General features: G+C 46.6%; 1 protein-coding gene across 1 annotated transcript in view; it reads left to right on the forward strand.

Moving 5' to 3' along the window:
* The first annotated feature begins 4,239 nt into the window (after nucleotides 1–4,239).
* LOC138301857 (butyrophilin subfamily 2 member A1-like) overlaps nucleotides 4,240–17,904 on the forward strand; it is a 69,331-nt gene continuing 55,666 nt past the window's right edge. Inside the window, exon 1 of the mRNA XM_069242350.1 lies at nucleotides 4,240–4,338. The gene's annotated coding sequence lies outside the window, so the exon portion shown is untranslated. The remainder of the gene's footprint in view (nucleotides 4,339–17,904) is intronic.

Below are 17,904 nucleotides of genomic sequence, written 5' to 3' on the forward strand. Positions count from 1 at the left end.
TAATGACCTCACGAGTAAGAAGATGCCTAAAAAGGTATTGTGGAAAGCTAGCTGTCAAAAAGCTTTTGATGAGCTCAAACAGGCCATGTGCTCTGCACCTGTCCTAAAAAACCTTTGCTACTCCAAAAAGTTCATAGTCCAGACTGATGCTTCTGAATTGGGGGTTGGGGCAGTGCTATCACAGCTTAATACTGAGGGTCAGGATCAACCTTTTGCTTTCATCAGCAGAAGGTTGACCCCTAGAGAAAAGCGTTAGTCTGCCATAGAGAGGGAGGCCTTTGCTGTGGTCTGGGCACTGAAAAAGTTGAGACCACACCTGTTTGGTACTCACTTTATTGTTCAGACAGACCACAAACCTCTACTTTGGCTAAAACAAATGAATGGTGAAACCCCTAAATTGTTGAGGTGTTCCATCTCCCTACAGGGAATGGACTATACAGTGGAACATAGATCTGGGAGTACCCACTCCAATGCAGATGGACTCTCCAGATATTTCACTTAGACAATGAAGACTCATCTGGGCAAGGTTAGCCTTATTGTCCCTCGTTTGGGGGGGGGGTTGTGTAGGAAAGTACCATCTTGTCTGGCATGTTACCCCCATTTTTACTTGTGTGTCAGTTTGTTTTTGCCTGTGTCACTGGGATCCTGCTAGCCAGGATCCCAGTGCTCATAGTTTGTGGCCTCTATGTGTTCCCTGTGTGGTGTGCAACTGTATAACTGAGGCTCTGCTAACTAGAACCTCCGTGTTTATGCTCTTTCTGCTTTTAAAATTGTCACTGCAGGCTAATGACTATTTTCACCAATTCTGATTGGCACACTGGAACACCCTTATAATTCCCTAGTATATGGTACCTAGGTATTGGGGTTCCAGGAGATCCCTATGGGCTGCAGCATTTCTTTTTCCACCCATATGGAGCTCAGACAATTCTTACACAGGACTGCCACTGCAGCCTGAGTGAAATAACGTCCACGCAATTTCACAGCCATTTTGCACTGCACTTAAGTAACTAATAAGTCATCTATATGTCTAACCCTCACTTAGTGAAGGTTAGGTGCAAAGTTACTAAGTGTGAGGGCACCCTGGCACTAGCCAAGGTGCCCCCACATTGTTCATGGCAATTTCCCCGGACTTTGTGAGTGCAAGGACACCATTACACGTGTGAACTACATATAGGTCAATACCTATGAATAGCTTCACAATGGTAACTCCGAACATGGCCATGTAACATGTCTAAGATCATGGATTGTCCCCCCAAGCCAAATCTGGTATTGGGGTGCCAATCCCATACATCCTCGGGGCTCCAGCATGGACACCGGGTACTGCCAAACTAGCTCTCTGGGGTTTTCTCTGCAGCTACCGCTGCTGCCAAACCTCAGACAGGTTTTTGCCCTCCGGGGGTCTGGGCAGCCCAGTCCCAGGAAGGCAGAACAAACGATTTCCTCTGAGAGAGGGTGTTACACCCTCTCCCTTTGGAAATAGATGTTAAGGGCTGGGGAGGAGTAGCCTCCCCATCCTCTGAGAATGCTTTGAAGGGCACAGATGGTGCCCTCTTTGCATAAGCCAGTCTACACCAGTTCAGGGATCCCCATGCCCCTGCTCTGGTGCGAAACTGGACAAAGGAAAGTGGAGTGACCACTCCCCCGTCCATCACCACCCCAGGGGTGGTGCCCAGAGCTCCTCCAGTGTGTCCCAGAACTCTGCCATCTTGAATCGAGAAGTGTGAGGCACAATAGAGACCTCTGAGTGGCCAGTGCCAGCAGCTGACGTCAGAGACCCCTCCTGATAGGCTCTTATCTGATTAGGTAGCCAATCCTCTTCTGAGGGCTATTTAGGGTCTCTCCTGTGGGTTTCTCGTCAGATAACGAATGCAAGAGCTCACCAGAGTTCCTCTGTATCTCCCTTTTCGACTTCTGCCAAGGATCGACCGCTGACTGCTCCAGGACGCCTGTAAAACTGCAAGAAAGTAGCAAGATGACTACCAGCAACATTGTAGCACCTAATCCTGACAGCTTTCTCGACTGTTTCCTGGTGGTGCATGCTTTGAGGGCTGTCTGCCTTCACCCTGCACTGGAAGCCAAAAAGAAATCTCCTGTGGGTTAACAGAATCTTCCCCCTGCTAACGCAGGCACAAAACTTCTGCATCACCAGTCCTCTGGGTCCCCTCTCATCTTGACGAGCGTGGTCCCTGGAACACAGGAGCTGGATCCAAGTGACCCCGACAGTCCAGTGGTCCTTCTGTCCAAATTTGGTGGATGTAAGTTCTTGCCTTCCCACACCAGAAAGTAATCCTGTGTACTGCGTGATTTGCAGCTGCTAGGGCTTCTGTGCACTTTTGCAAGGATTCCTTCATGCACAGCAGAGCCCAGTTCCCAAGCACTCCATCCTGCATTGTTCAACTAGCTGAGTTGACACTGGCTTCGTGGGACCCTCTTTTGTTGTGTTGAGATGACCGCTGTGCTCAGATTCCTTGAATGCCTGTTCAAGTGCTTCTGTGGGTGATGCCTGTTGCTGCATGGGCTCTCTCTGTTGCTGAGCGCCCCTCTGTCTCCTCCTCCAAGGGGCGACCTTATGGTCCTTCCTGGGCCTGGGCAGCACCCATTATCTTCAACCGCAACTCTTGCAGCTAGCAAGGCTTGTTTGCGGTCTTTCTGCCTGGAAATAACTCTGCATCCTCCAGCACGCTCTGGGACATCTGCTGACCAAAGGAGAAGTTCCTGGCACCTTCTGTTGTTGCAGAATCTTCAGCTTCTTCCACCTGGAGGCAGCCCTTTTGCACCTTCATCTGGGGTTTAGTGGGCTTCTGCCCCCCCCTGGACACTTGCGTGACTTTTGGACTTGGTCCCCTTCTTTTGCAGGTCCTCAGGTCCAGGAAGCCGTCTTCACTGCTTTGCAGTCAGTTGTTGCCTTTGCAGAACACCCTATCTCGACTTTACTGTCTTTCTGGGGTAGTAGGGTAACTCTACTCCTACTTTTCAGGGTCTTGGGGTGGGGTATCTTGGACACCCTTAGTGTTTTCTTACACTCCCAGCGACCTTCTACACACTACACTAGGCCTGGGGTCCCTTCGTGGTTCGCATTCCACTTTTGGAGCATATGGTTTGTTTTGCCCCTAGGACTATTGTGTCCTATTGCATTCTATTGTGTTCTACAGTGTTTGCACTACTTTTCTAACTGTTTACTTACCTGATTTTAGTTTGTGTGTATATTTTGTGTATTTTACTTACCTCCTGAGGGAGTATATCCACTGAGATACTTTTGGCATATTGTCACTAAAATAAAGTACCTTTATTTTTAGTAACTCTGAGTATTGTGTTTCTTATGATATAGTGCTAAGTGATATAAGTGGTATAGTAGGAGCTTTGCATGGTCCACGTTCAGTCTAAGCTGCTCTGCTATAGCTACCTTTATCAGCCTAAGCTGCTAGAACACTACGAATCTACTAATAAGGAATAACTGGACTTGGCACAAGGTGTAAGTACCATAAGGTACCCACTATAAGCCAGGCCAGCCTCCTACACCCACTCTGTGCATCTCATTATCACACACACGTCATTACCCCACTCTCCGCATCTCTTTATCACACACAAATATATTGGTACTCCACTCTCTGCATCTCTTTATCACACACATATATCATTACCCCACTCTCTGCATCTCTTTATCACACACATATATCATTACCCCACTCTCTGCATCTCTTAATACACACATATATCACTACCCCACCCTCTGCATCTCTTTATCACACACATATATCATTACCCCACTCTCCGCATTTCTTTATCAAACATATGTATCATTACCCCACCCTACGCATCTCTTTATCACACACATATATCACTACTACCCTACTCTTTCAAACTCCGTATTTCATTCAAATAACAATACTCTACTCTCATATGACACGTCCCTTTGAGAAGTAAACATCTTTCCCATAATTCTGATCCTGTTCTCTCCAGTTATTACAAGCTTCCGTTTTTAGTGGCACCGAGTAGAGCATTAGACTTCTTTATGGTATAACACATGAATTCCTTCATTAAAGATCATTGCCTAGAGGACGGCAATACCTTTAAAGTGGTCATTTCCAGTGAAAACGTAAAAATATTGACTTTGGATAAAGTATTAAATGGGCCAAATGTCAACTTGGAAGGCCACTTCCAGAGAAGAGATTGCAACATGATGCGTTTAGGAGGAAGCTGCCGATTGGTTACTTGTTTCCAGCTCCAGACCGCTGCCAGGTAATCCAATCACAAAAACCTTGTGATATCCTGACTTCCAGAACGAAAACTAACTTGGACGGCAGACCAAGAGTCGGTTGTCCCGCTCACAGTGCACAGGTAGGTTAATACATTTCATTTTGCACCACAAAGAGTGCCTCTTTGGGATACTTAGAAGCTCTAGTGTTAATGGTGTTTCCGAATATGCCTATGCAGAAAGCACACGTTCTGCACGTTCGCATATAAGACCTACAGTGCACAGACAGTGTTGTGCTCTTCTGAGCACTGGTGTGACCCAGGTCCCCGTGACTTGTGGGGGGCCCTTTCTTCTGATGCAATGGAGGCTAATGTAAGGAAATGAGTTGTAACAGAGAACTGTGGAACTGAACGTTTATAAGGTATATGCTGGGTTCAACCAAGGACATTTTGTGGGAGAAAATGTGTCTCTGCATTTTGTTGCATTTTCCAGCATGAAAGTTTCTAGTTGTTCAAAAAAATAAATTGAGAAGGTAGATTCTGAGCATGTTAGACCAATTTCAACATGCTGGATAAAGAGCAAAGGCTGTGGTGATGATTATCAAGCTGACTAAAGGAAACATATTAGGACTTCTAAGCAACATAGAACATTGGGGCAGATTTAAGGAAAGTGGTGCTGCACCCAGTGCAGCGCCAGTTTCCTTGCCCCCCTTAGCGCCCCCTACAAACATGATGTGTGCATCACATGTAAAATATGGCACACTATGGCGCAGGGTAGGGAACAATAGCGTCAACATTTTTGACGCTATTGATGTACTGTCCAGGGTTAGCGCCAAATCTTTGCTGCTAACCCTGAATAGCACACAGGGGCCCATTGTAAACAATGGTGTGCGCCCTTTTAACACCTGCCCTGAGCAGGCGTTAAATGTCCCGAAAAAAATAACGCAAAGAAATATCTTGGATTTCTTTGCGATATTTTTTCGGCTCCCCTGACGGGGGAATGCCCCTTTTGCATACATTATGCCCGTTGCATAATGTAGTGCAAAGGGATACAATGATGCATGCATTGCGCCACTTTATAAATCTGGCACGGGGAGAAGGCCACCTTAGTGCCGCCTTAGCATCAAAAAATACACTCAGGTGGCGCTAAAGTGGTGCTAGACCCTCTTAAATCAGGGCCATTGTATTTTATTTGACAGAACATCCATCCTTCTCACTCCATTTCTGTATTGCACTCACTGTACATTCCTGTGCTCTTGGCTTCTCTGCCCTGATCTTTGAATCTCTTGCATTGACTCGGGTAACACAGTCCACTCTCTGCACTTGTTTATCAACACACATATCATTACCCCACTCTGTGCATCTCTTTATCACACACATATATCATTACCCCACTCTGCATCTCTTTATAAAACACATATGTTGCTACCCCAGTATCTGCGATCTCTTTATCAAACACGTATATCATCACCTTACTCTCTGCATCTTTTTATCACATACATATATCATTACTTTACTCTCTGCATCTTTTTTATCACACACATATATCATTACCACACTCGCCGCATCTCATTATCTCACACATACAGTATATCATTACCCCACTCTCTGCATCTCTTTATCAAACACATATGTTGCAACCCCACTATCTGCACCTTAAGACCCTATAGGTGATTAGCCCCACTTTACAAATCCATGATTGATTGATTGATCTGCATCTCTTCATCGTACATATATGTCGCCACCTCAAAATCTGCATTCCTTTATTGCACACATATATCATGACCTCACTCTCTACATCTCTTTATCCAACTGGCATATTTAATTTACCTGAAAGTCCCTAGTAAAGTGCACTTCCTGTGCCCAGGGCCTGTACTTTAAATGCTACTAGTGGGCCTGCAGCACTGATTGTGTCACCCACATAAGTAGTCCCTTAACAATGTCTCAGGCTACTTATAGCTCTCTACCTATATTTTACAGCATTCGTTATGCGGTAAACTGTCTCTTAGTAGTTATGTAGTTTTCAAAGGTAAGATATCCTTCAAACACAGATGTACCCTCAGTATCAGTGGTTTCCTTTGATAAGTCAGTTGGCAATACATCACATTTGTTTACTATGCATGCCTTTACAAAACATGCCTTTACCACATAAGGTAAGTTAAAAACCCTAGAAACTATCTCTCTCTCTCCCTCTCTCTATATATATATATATATATATATATATATGTATATATATATATATGCAAAACAAAGTTGTCCTCTGGACAAAAGCACACTCTCAACAGGTTACAATGTATTTTGGAAAGTTACTGAGTTTTGCTGAAATTATTACATTATTCAAAATGTGTAAAGAATTTGTCATATAAAGAGCAACAGGATGGAACAATTTCAGCAAAACTTGGTGTTAGAAATGGGGTCTTTGGTTGACAGTCAGGTTACCCCCTGTTCAAGCAAGGACCCTCACTCTAGTCAGGGTAAAAGAGAATCACCCTCAGCTAACCCCTGCTTACTCGCTTGGTAGCTTGGCAGAGCAGTAGGCTTAACTTCAGAGCGCTAGGTGTAAAGTATTTGTACCAACACACACAGTAACTTTATGAAAACACTACAAAATGACACAACACCGGTTTAGAAGAATAGGAAATATGTATCTAAACAAAACAAGACCAAAACGACAAAAATCCGACATACACAAGTCAAGTTATGAATTTTTAAAGATTAAACTCAAAAATAGCGCTTAGAAACAAAAATGCTTCGATGAGATGTTAATACGGCGTCGTGATGGAGTCGTTCCAAACAAGCCGACACCAGCGGCGCCGGACACGGAGTCGTGTAGACCCCCAAGTACAGTACCTTTGGTGAAGAGTGAAAACAAGCTGATGCGCGAAGTCGGGAATCGCGGCGTCTGTGCGAAACGTTGAATCCGTACACTTCCAGCGACGTCGGTCATGACGTGGTGCTGCGACTTCCACAGAGTCGCGGACTTCAGCGGGGCTGCTGCGGCGTCGGGCCTGCGAAGAGCGTCGCGTTCCAGCGAAGGTCACGGCGTCAGGTGCAGGCGGCGTTACCGGATTCAGCAGCGGTGTCTGTCCAAAGTCGATTTCCTTGGATTCCACCAGCTTTCCTTTCAAGGGCCCAGGGACTGGATAGGGCACCACTTGTCAGAGCAGGAGTCTCTCCAGAGACTCCAGGTGCTGGCAGAGAGAAGTCTTTGCTGTCCCTGAGACTTCAAACAACATGAGGCAAGCTCTAACTCAAGCCCTTGGAGATTTCTTCACAAGATGGAAGGCACACAAAGTCCAGTCTTTGCCCTCTTACTCTGGCAGAAGCAGCACTGCAGGAAAGCACCGCAAAGCACAGTCACAGGCAGGGCAGCACTTCTTCCTCAGCTATCAGCTCTTCTCCAGGCAGAGGTTCCTCTTGGTTCCAAAAGTGTTTCTAAAGTCTGTAGATTTGGGTGCCCTTCTTATACCCATTTTAGTCTTTGAAGTCACCTTTCTTCAAAGGGGACTCACACCTACTTGTGAAATCCTGCCTTGCCCAGGCAAGGCATCAGACACACAGCAGGGGGTTGGAGCCGGCATTGTCAGAGGCAGACACAGTCCTTTCAGATGAGAGTGACTACTCCACCCCTCCCTCCTAGCAGAGATGGCTAATCAGGAAATGCAGGTTAGACCCCAGCCCCCTTTGTGTCACTGTCTAGTGCGAGGTGAAAAACAACCCAACTGTCAAACTGACCCAGACAGGGAATCCACAACAAGGCAGAGTCACAGAATGATTTAAGCAAGAAAATGCTCACTTTCTAAAAGTGGCATTTTCAAACGCACAATCTTAAAATCAACTTTACTAAAAGATGTATTTTTAAATTGTGAGTTCAGGGACCCCAAACTCCACATGTCCATCTACTCTCTAGGGGAATCTACACTTTAATCATATTTAAAGGTAGCCCCCATATTATCCTATGAGAGAGACAGCCTTGCAACAGTGAAAAACGAAGTTGGCAGTATTTCACTATCAGGACATATAAATCACATTACTATATGTCCTACCTTATCCATACACTGCACCCTGCCCTTGGGGCTACCTAGGGCCTACCTTAGGGGTGCCTTACATGTAAGAAAAGGGAAGGTTTAGGCCTGGCAAGTGGGTACACTTGCCAAGTCGAATTTACAGTGTAATAATACACACACAGACACTGCAGTGGCAGGTCTGAGACATGATTACAGAGCTACTTATGTGGGTGGCACAACCTGTGCTGCAGGCCCACTAGTAGCATTTGATTTACAGGCCCTGGCACCTCTAGTGCACCTTACTAGGGACTTACTAGTAAATCAAATAGGCCAATCATGGATAAACCAATTACATACAATTTACACGGAGAGCATATGCACTTTAGCACTGGTTAGCAGTGGGAAAGTGCTCAGAGTTCAAGAGCCAACAGCGACAGGTCAGAAAAAAATAGGAGGCAGGAGGCAAAAAGATTCAGGATGACCCTGCATAAGCAAAAGTCCAACACTTGGTAACTGTGCTTTGAATTCACCTACTAAGGTTTTTAAATGTGCTTTGTTTGTTTGGCTGCAGCAACCTACCAAGGCAGAAATGATTGTCTATTAAAGATGTAATATAAAGGTGCAGGGCTACCACTACCAGGATGCATTGTGTAACTCACCAGAGCATGTAATCAAGTAATCAGGTGCCTGCAATCATTTGCTCAACCCAAGCATTTGGCCTGTGACCAGGGACCAAATGTCTGAAATGTGTGAGGCCTGGAAAATGTGTAAAGAATTCTTTGAATGTTACTGGCTTTGCTGCTTTCCAAAATAAACTGCAACCTGTTGAGCGTGCGCTTTTGTCCGGAGGACACCTTTGCTTTGTATATACATATATGTATATATATATACATATATATATACATATATATATATATCAAAAACGAAGTTGTCCTCATGTGAAAGCGCACTCCCAACAGGTTATATAAACGGGAAGAAAAAGCAAAGCCAGCAACTCACAGTGAATTCTTTAAGCAGTTTCATTATTCCAGGCCTTAAGTTATAAGACACGTGTTTCAAGGTCAATCCTTTCTTCAGCAGAGAAAAATATAAAAGTGTTTCACCCTCGTAGGTGCAGCCAGTGCTGGAGGTGTTCCAGGCATCTCTTTCTTACTGCAAAGACCGGCATGGCTTCAGCTTGTCTAATTACAGGCACCTGATTAGTCTCTTTAAATACTAGTCCGCCCCAGTGGGCCTCTCAAGTGAGCAGTGCATGCTGGTTGTGGTGGTCCTGCAATTTTTTCATTTTGCCCCAAGTGGGTTGCTGGAGCCAAACGAAATAATGAACCAAAGTGAAAAACCTTTGTAGGTGAATCCAAAGTAAAATTGTCAGATTTGCTGTGAATATCCCAACCTGACTGCTCTTATGTGACAATCCATTTTTAGTCACACAGACCTCCTACGATGTGCAGTGGTGCTGCTTTCCCGACTGGACAGGCCGGTTAAACATCAAAAACGAAGTTGTCCTCATGTGAAAGCGCACTCCCAACAGGTTATATAAACGGGAAGAAAAAGCAAAGCCAGCAACTCACAGTGAATTCTTTAAGCAGTTTCATTATTCCAGGCCTTAAGTTATAAGACACGTGTTTCAAAGTCAATCCTTTCTTCAGCAGAGAAAAATATAAAAGTATTTCACCCTCATTGGTGCAGCCAGTGCTGGAAGTGTTCCAGGCATTTCTTTCTTACTGAAAAGACCGGCATGGCTTCAGCTTGTCTAATTGCAGGCACCTGATTAGTCTCTTTAAATACCAGTCCGCCCCAGTGGGCCTCTCAAGTGAGCAGTGCATGCTGGTTGTGGTGGTCCTGCAATTTTTTCATTTTGCCCCAAGTGGGTTGCTGGAGCCAAACGAAATAATGACCCAAAGTGCAAAACCTTTGTAGGCGAATCCAAAGTAAAATTGTCAGATTTGCTGTGAATAACCCAACCTGATTGCTCTTATGTGACAATCCATTTTTAGTCACACAGACCTGCTTCAATGTGCAGTGGTCCTGCCTTCCCGGCTGGACAGGCCGGTTAATTATCAAAAACGAAGTTGTCCTCATGTGAAAGCGCACTCCCAACAGGTTAATATAAACGGGAAGAAAAAGCAAAGCCAGCAACTCACAGTGAATTCTTTAAGCAGTTTCATTATTCCAGGCCTTAAGTTATAAAATCATCTCTGGACACGTGTTTCAAGGTCAATCCTTTCTTCAGCAGAGAAAAATATAAAAGTGTTTCACCCTCGTAGGTGCAGCCAGTGCTGGAGGTGTTCCAGGCATCTCTTTCTTACTGCAAAGACCGGCATGGCTTCAGCTTGTTCACATGAGGACAACTTCGCTCTACTGATGAAGGGCTAAACCCAGAAACACATGTCCAGGAGCTGCAACTATAATCTCTGACTTGCTCCTTGTGACCCCTGCCACTGCTTTTGCGACTCCTGGCCTCAAAGGTAGAACCTTTGTTTTTGCCCTTTTTCTATTACACTAATAGTGAATAATAGTTTGTTATTCACTATTAATGTAACAAAAAAACGGAGCACCAGGACCTAGTACAAGACTTTCAGTGGTAGATGTTAAAAGCAAAAAAGGTTTTGAATGTAGTGTGCATGCCAGTGAGTGAGAGTATGTGTGTGCAAGAGAGCATGTCTGTATGTGTGAGCATGTGTGTGTGTGTGTGTGTGTGAGGGAAAGTCAGTGGCAGGTAGTGAGTGAGAGTCAGTGACAGCTTGTGAGTGAGGATAAATAAGATTGTGTGTACTTGAGATTGACTGAGACAGAATGAGTGACGATAAGAGTGAGTGCATGCACTTCAAAGTCTGAGTGAGTGAGTGTGATTTTGAGTTAGTGAGTGTGAATGAAGAAGACACTGTGTGACTGTTTGAAAATAAGTGAGTGTTAATGAAAATGACAGTTTGTGTATGCTTATGAGTAAGTATGAGTCAGAAAAGAATGGGTGAGAGAGTGAGATAGAGTGAATGCAATATAATGTATGAGAATAAATGTGGTTAAGTGACAATGAATGACAGTGTGTGAGTAAGAATGAGTGCAAGTAAGTGAATGTGAGTGCAAGTCACAATGTGTTTGTTAGAAATGGGGTCTCTAGTTGGCAGAGGTATTCACCTTTGTCCAAATAGGGATCACAATCCTAGCCTGGGTAAGTCACACACAATCCAAATGATCCTGTGCCTACCCTCTGGTAGCTTGGCACTGAGCAGTCAGGCTTAATTTAGAAGGCAATGTGGAGAGTATTTGTGGAATTAATCATACTGTAACACAGTGAAAACACCACAAAAATACACCACACAGGTTTAGAAAAAAATATGCTATTTATCTGGTTAACTTCAGGTCAAAACTATAAAGATTCAATAAGCACAAGTTGAGATATCACTTTTTGGAGATTAAAAAGAGTTTTAAGTCTTAGAAATCAACAGTTGTCTCTTGGTTTCACAAAATATCTGGTTTGCGTCAAAACGGAGACCGCAGAGGAGGAGATGAATGGAACAATAGGGTGTGCATCAGAATTTCCTGCGTAGCACAGACTTTGTGTTGTTTTTTTCCATGCTGCAAGGGGCTTTGTGTCGATTTCCGGCATGCAGTCTTGGTTCCTCACTGCGATGAGGGGATCTTTGTAACACCCAGGGACGATGTGTGGAAATCCTGGGCATGCCGGACGAAAATCACAGGCGTTGCATTGATCCGGTAGGCGATGCTTTGAATTGTCAGTCGCACGGCAGGTGCTGCGTCAATTCTTCACTCAGGAAGTCAGGCTGTGTCGTTCCTTTTCTGCTGTGCATTGATCCAGTAGGCTGTACATCAAATTTGCGGCAGCAGGGCAGGCAATGGATTGATTCTTCTCTCTGTAAGTCGGGCTGCGTCGGTTCGGCTGTGCAGTGATTTTCTCATCACAAGGCAGGCTGTGCATCGTTTCCAGCAGGCTGCGCATCGATTTTCGGCACACAAGGAGTACCTTGAAGAGATAAAGGGGGTCATTCCGACCCTGGCGGTAAAATCTGCCAGGGCCGGGGACCGCGGATGCACCGCCAACAGGCTGGCGGTGCATCCCTGGGCATTCTGACGCCGCGGTCAGAAACGGGAAACCGGTGGTGTACCGCCGGTTTCCCGCTGCCCTGGGGAATCCTCCACGGCGGCGCTGCTTGCAGCACCGCCATGGGGATTCCGACCCCCTTACCGCCATCCTGTTCCTGGCGGTTTTGGCCGCCAGGAACAGGTTGGCCGTAAGGGGTGTCGTGTGGCCCCTGGGGGCCCCTGCAGTGCCCATGCCATTGGCACTGCAGGGGCCCCCGTAACAGGGCCCCACCAAGATTTTCAGTGTCTGCCATGCAGACACTGAAAATCGCAACGGGTGCAACTGCACCCGTCGCACCCTTTCCACTCCGCCGGCTCCATTCGGAGCCAGCATCCTCGTGGAAGGGGGTTTCCCGCTGGGCGGGCGGGCGGCCTTCTGGTGGTCGCCCGCCCGCCTAGCGGGAAACTCAGAATAACCGCGGCGGTCTTCTGACCGCGCAGCGGTATTCTGGCGGCTCCCACCGGCCCTGCGGTTACCGTGGCCGGCGGGAGTCAGAATGACCCCCAAAGTCTTTTTGGCCCTGAGACTTCAGAAAACAGGAGGAAAGCTCAATCCAAGCCCTTGAAGAGCACACCTCAGCAACGTCAGAGGGCAGCAGGGCACCAGCCCTTCTCAGCAAAGCAGTCCAGATGAGTCCTTTGGGCAGCCAGGCAGTTCCTCTTGACAGGTTGCAGGTTCAGGACAAGAAGTGTCTGAGTTGGTGGGTTCAGAGACCCAGTTTATATGCCCAAAGATGCCTTTGACGTGGTTTTGAAGTGCACAAGGTCCCCTTTCAGTACAGGTCTGTCGGCCAGGGTCGCAGTAGGAGGTTTGGCAGTCCATTGTGTGAGGGCAGGCCACTAGCCTTTGAAATGTAAGTGTCAGGCCCTCCACCTTCCTAGCCCAGAAAGGCCCATTCAGTATGCAGATGAGTGCAGGTGTGACTGAGTATCCTGTGTTTGTGGTTATCTGGGTGAAATGCACAAGGGTGCTGTCAACCAGCCCAGTCAGACGTGGATTGGAGACAGGCTGTACGGCACAGTGCAGAGAAATGCTCACTTTCTAAAAGTGTCATTTCTAAAATATTAATATAAAACCCAACCTCACCAATAAGCAGGATGTTCTATTACCCTTCTGGCCATACTAAATATGACCTGGTTACCTCTTTCTGATCAGAATCGACTACTCAAACAGTATATGAGGGTAGCCCTAATGCTCTCGTATGAAAGGAGCAGGCCTCACAGTAGTGGAAAGCAAATTTAGGAGTTTTCCACTACCAGGACATATAAAACACACATGTATGTGTCCTGCCTTTTACCTACATAGCACCCTTCCCTATGGGTTACCTTGGGCCTACATTAGGGGTGACATATGTAGAAAAAGGGGCGTTTAAGGCTTGGCAAGTACTTTTGAATGCCAAGTCGAAGTGAAAGTGAAACTGCACACACAGGCCTTGCAATGGCAGGCCTGAAACATGGTTAAGGGGCTACTTATGTGAGTGCTACAGCCCCACTAGTAGCATTCAATTTACAGGCCCTGGGCACATGCAGTGCACTTTACTAGGGGCTTACAAGTAAATCAAATATGCCAATTGAGAATGGACCAATGTTATCATGTTTAAGAGAGAGAACATATGCACTTTAGCACTGGTTGGCAGTGGTAAAGTGTGCAGAGTCCTAAAACCAGCAAAAATAGTGTCAGAAAAGTGGAGGGAGGAAGGCACAAAGTTGGGGGATGACACCCTAGGGCTGTCAGGTCTAACAGTGTTGTTATGCTTGCTAGTCGTCTGCCATTGACCATGGCATACTGAAGGTAAATCTTGGTTTATACAGGCCTCAAAGAAAAAAATACCACAATTATTAGAATGATGGACACCTGTAAAAATACTGGTACTGGCATGCTGGAAGTAATTTTCGACAGAAATGGCACCCATGGCAAAATGCTGGAGTTAGCTCATTGGAAATGCTCTGCTATATAATGGAGGAAAACCATGATAAATGATAGGGGAGTAACCATGGCAAAATTCTGGCCCTGATGCATTCGAAGTAATTTCAGATGAAGGTAACACATTGTAAAGGATGATACTGCGTAATTCTGACCCAGGGATATTGTATGTAATTTTTGGTATAAGGGGGCACTCCTGTTATATTTAGGGCACCCGTGACAAAATGCTGGCCTTAGCACAATGGAGATGACTTTAGACATAATGGAGCATTCCTAGCACATTCAAAACAATGGTGTGAACTCATTGTGTCAGCTTTCATTAGCATGGCATATCTTGCTGCACCATAAAAGCATGGATGTCATTTAGGGGTCACAAGAGGTCCCAGCTGCAACCCCCAGCTTGCCCCTTGTTACCCCTGGCACTGACTCTGCGACCTGTGGGCTCAGAGGTAGCAAAATCAGTGCAAGGAACACAGGGGCAGCTCGTCCTTATGGACGTTGATTGGGGCTCCACTTCCTTGTTTTCCATCAGTTTTTTTAATTACACTAATAGAGAATAATATATTATTCACTATTAGTGTAGTGAAAAATGGAGTACAGTTAGCTGTAATATGGCCCTACTTAGTAGCTGAGGTAACATAAACCCTTCTAAATATATGTTGTGTGCTCGCTTGCAGTTGAGACTGTGCTTGTGTAACATAGTGTGTTTATGAGTGAATGTGTGTTTGCAAAGCATGTGTGTGAGAGTGAAAGTAAAGATGAGATGGTGTGTGATGTCACTTCCGCTACCCCTGGAGTTTTGGTGAATTGACATCCATGCTTAAAAGGCCTGTCGCCTTTTAGCATATGTATGTGAGAACTGTGCTTTTTAAAACACTATGGCCCTCATTCTGACCTTGGCGGTCTTTTCGCAAGACCGCTGAGTTACCGCCGCGGTGAAGACCGCCGACCGCCGCGGTGTGCCGCTGTGCACATTCTGACCGCTGGGAGCGTTCCGCCGGAAAACCGCCAGCAGCCACACTGGCGGTCGGCGGGAAAGTGGAGACTGGTCAACCTCCACCGCCACGCCAGCAGAACACCGCCCACAGAATTACGACCCACATTTCTGTGTGGCGGTCTTCTGTTGGCGGTCTTCTGTTGGCGGTCACGTCCCTATGGCTCCCGTCGCCTCCCGGAGGACCAACGCACAAGGTAAGTTGATCGTCCGTGAGGGGAGGGTGTGGGGGGGTGTTGTGTGATGTGGGCGTGCATGGGGGTGTGCGTGTGAGTGTGTAGAGGGGGTGTGTGAGTGCGTGTATGCGGGCGGGGGGTGCTGCTGTGTCTATGGGTAATGTGTGCTGTTCGGCAGGTGCGCATGTCGGCATGTATGTGTGCGGGTATGTGTCCCCGTTGTGTATGTGTGTGTAGGGGGTGTGTATATGTGCATGTTGGGGGTGTGTGCATGTCGGGGTACATGTATGTGCATGTCGGGGTGGGGGTGGGGAGGGGGTTCGTACCACCTCTGGGGGGTGGCAGGGGGGTGGAGGGTGTGGGGGGAGGACTCGGGTGGGTAGTGGGGGGTGGGGGAGACCCCTATCAGTGCCAGGGAAGGAATTCCCTGGCCCCGATAGTGCTTACCGCCATGGTTCGCACGGCGGTTCCCGCCCGCAAGAAACCGCGGCGGTAGGCAGGGTCATAATACCCTTGGCGGTCTTGGGACGACCGCCGGGCCGGAGTGCGCAAACTCCAGCCCCGCGGTCATGACCGCCGTGGCGGTCGGAGTGGAGAAGTAGCGGTCGGTCGCGGCGGGGACCGCCGCGGTCAGAATGCCATTTTTAATACCGCCGGTCTGTTCGCGGTCCGACCGCCGTCTCTCCGCCGACCGCCAGGGTCAGAATGAGGGCCTATTTGTCCACATTATCTTAAAAATGTTCTCAGTGGGGGATCCCAGCTCAAGCCCACCTAGAAGAGGTCTGTTTCACTACAATGCAAGTATTACATTTCACCACTTTCAAAGATCATGTCAGCACCTTAATATTGGTGGTTTCTAATATGGTAATTTCTCTGTACTGAGTTACACCAATCATGCTGTTATACAGAACTTCAGCAGTGTTAATTATTCAGATGTCTTCAATGTGGTCATGTGACACTGTGTTTAGGGTCAAAGGCCATATTATATCACTTGCTGTGACATCATCAAGGTTAAAGGGTGTGTGAGGTGACTCACTACCTCTGACATTTGGTGAAATGACAGCCATACATGAGTCAGCAATATTGCAAAATTGGAAAATGACTTTGGGAGAGTTTATTAGCATCTTACATATAGCACATCCCCAGCATACTCCTTGAAAATGCCTGAATATAAATTAATCACTTTTGCTTTAATAGTGATAGTCCATGTGTTGAATAGTTGTATCTTGGAACCCTTGCACACGTTGAACTAACAGAAGGTGGATGTTAGCGTCCGCAATAAGGTTTGCAATAAGGAAGTGGTGATTACCCGAACGAGCACATGATGATTATCCACAACAACAATATCACATTAACAAATGAACTAGTAATTACCCTACACTTTTAGCTTATCTTCAATCATCAGGACATAATCATCACAACACTCTTGAATAGTGTAAAAGGCCATTTATTAGGACAGGATTGCTTATTTGTACCATAACATTTGCATAGCTTTTGAAACTTCCCACTCATAAACTTTCCTGTGCCACCCCTTTAGATCCTTCAGTTCTCAATTCATTCCCCCACTTTTTCCTCCATTCACCCAGCTTCTGCTTTCATTCACCCACTATCCACATTCCTCTTTCATCCCCTGCCTCATTCGAGCATCCCCCTCGCTGTCATCCTTCAATTGATTCTTCTTCCTCCCTGGAAGGGTGGCCAGGTCCGCATCTGACTCTCCACCCTTCCCCATCTACTGCCACCCAGCAAAACCCTTGGGGCGTTTTGCTGCCCCACCAGCGAACCCACTGCAACACTGCAATTCAATGCAATATCAGCAGCAGAAAATTCCAAGAAAGCACTACTTCTGCCCCGCTTCTACCACAGCTCTGGCCACGCCTCCGCGCACCACGGACCTTCCCAGTATATGCCCAAACTTGATACTCCCGCTGCATGTGAGATTATCTGAACCTGCCAGACAGTGCCCTCCTCTAGGCAAACCATCAAGACCCCATTAAACTGCATCTCCCAGACCTTTATGTCCTCTTCCAAAAGCCCAGCAACAGCAGAATCCTGTGATGAGGAAGGGGAACCCCGACATCACCAGATCCATGCGCCATCAAAAAAACCTTGCCCCCACAAACCACCCTGCAAGCAAAAGCGAGGAAACTGAATAGCCACTCAGCCATCGGCAGATCTATCTTATGTACCAGCTGAAAATGTCACCGAAAAGTCAGCCTTTCCTCAACCTTTTTTTGCTAGAAGTCGTACCACAAGTGTCATTGTATCAAGCTCAATGCCCAAGAAAGTTAATATACAGCTGGGCTCTCAGTCAATTTCGTTGCCAGAGGTGCTCCTATCTCGAACGCCAACTGCTCAAAAATCCCTCGGGCCCTGTTGCACGCCCCAGTTCCCGTCATCCCCACAAGCCAGAAATCATCCAAATAGTACGACACCGCTTGATGCCCACTCACTTTGGTGTAAAACCCACTATAGGAATATACTAAAGGCTTTTAACAAGACACA

This window comes from Pleurodeles waltl, chromosome 6 (genome assembly GCF_031143425.1).
Source record: "Pleurodeles waltl isolate 20211129_DDA chromosome 6, aPleWal1.hap1.20221129, whole genome shotgun sequence".
Taxonomy (NCBI): Eukaryota; Metazoa; Chordata; class Amphibia; order Caudata; family Salamandridae; genus Pleurodeles; species Pleurodeles waltl.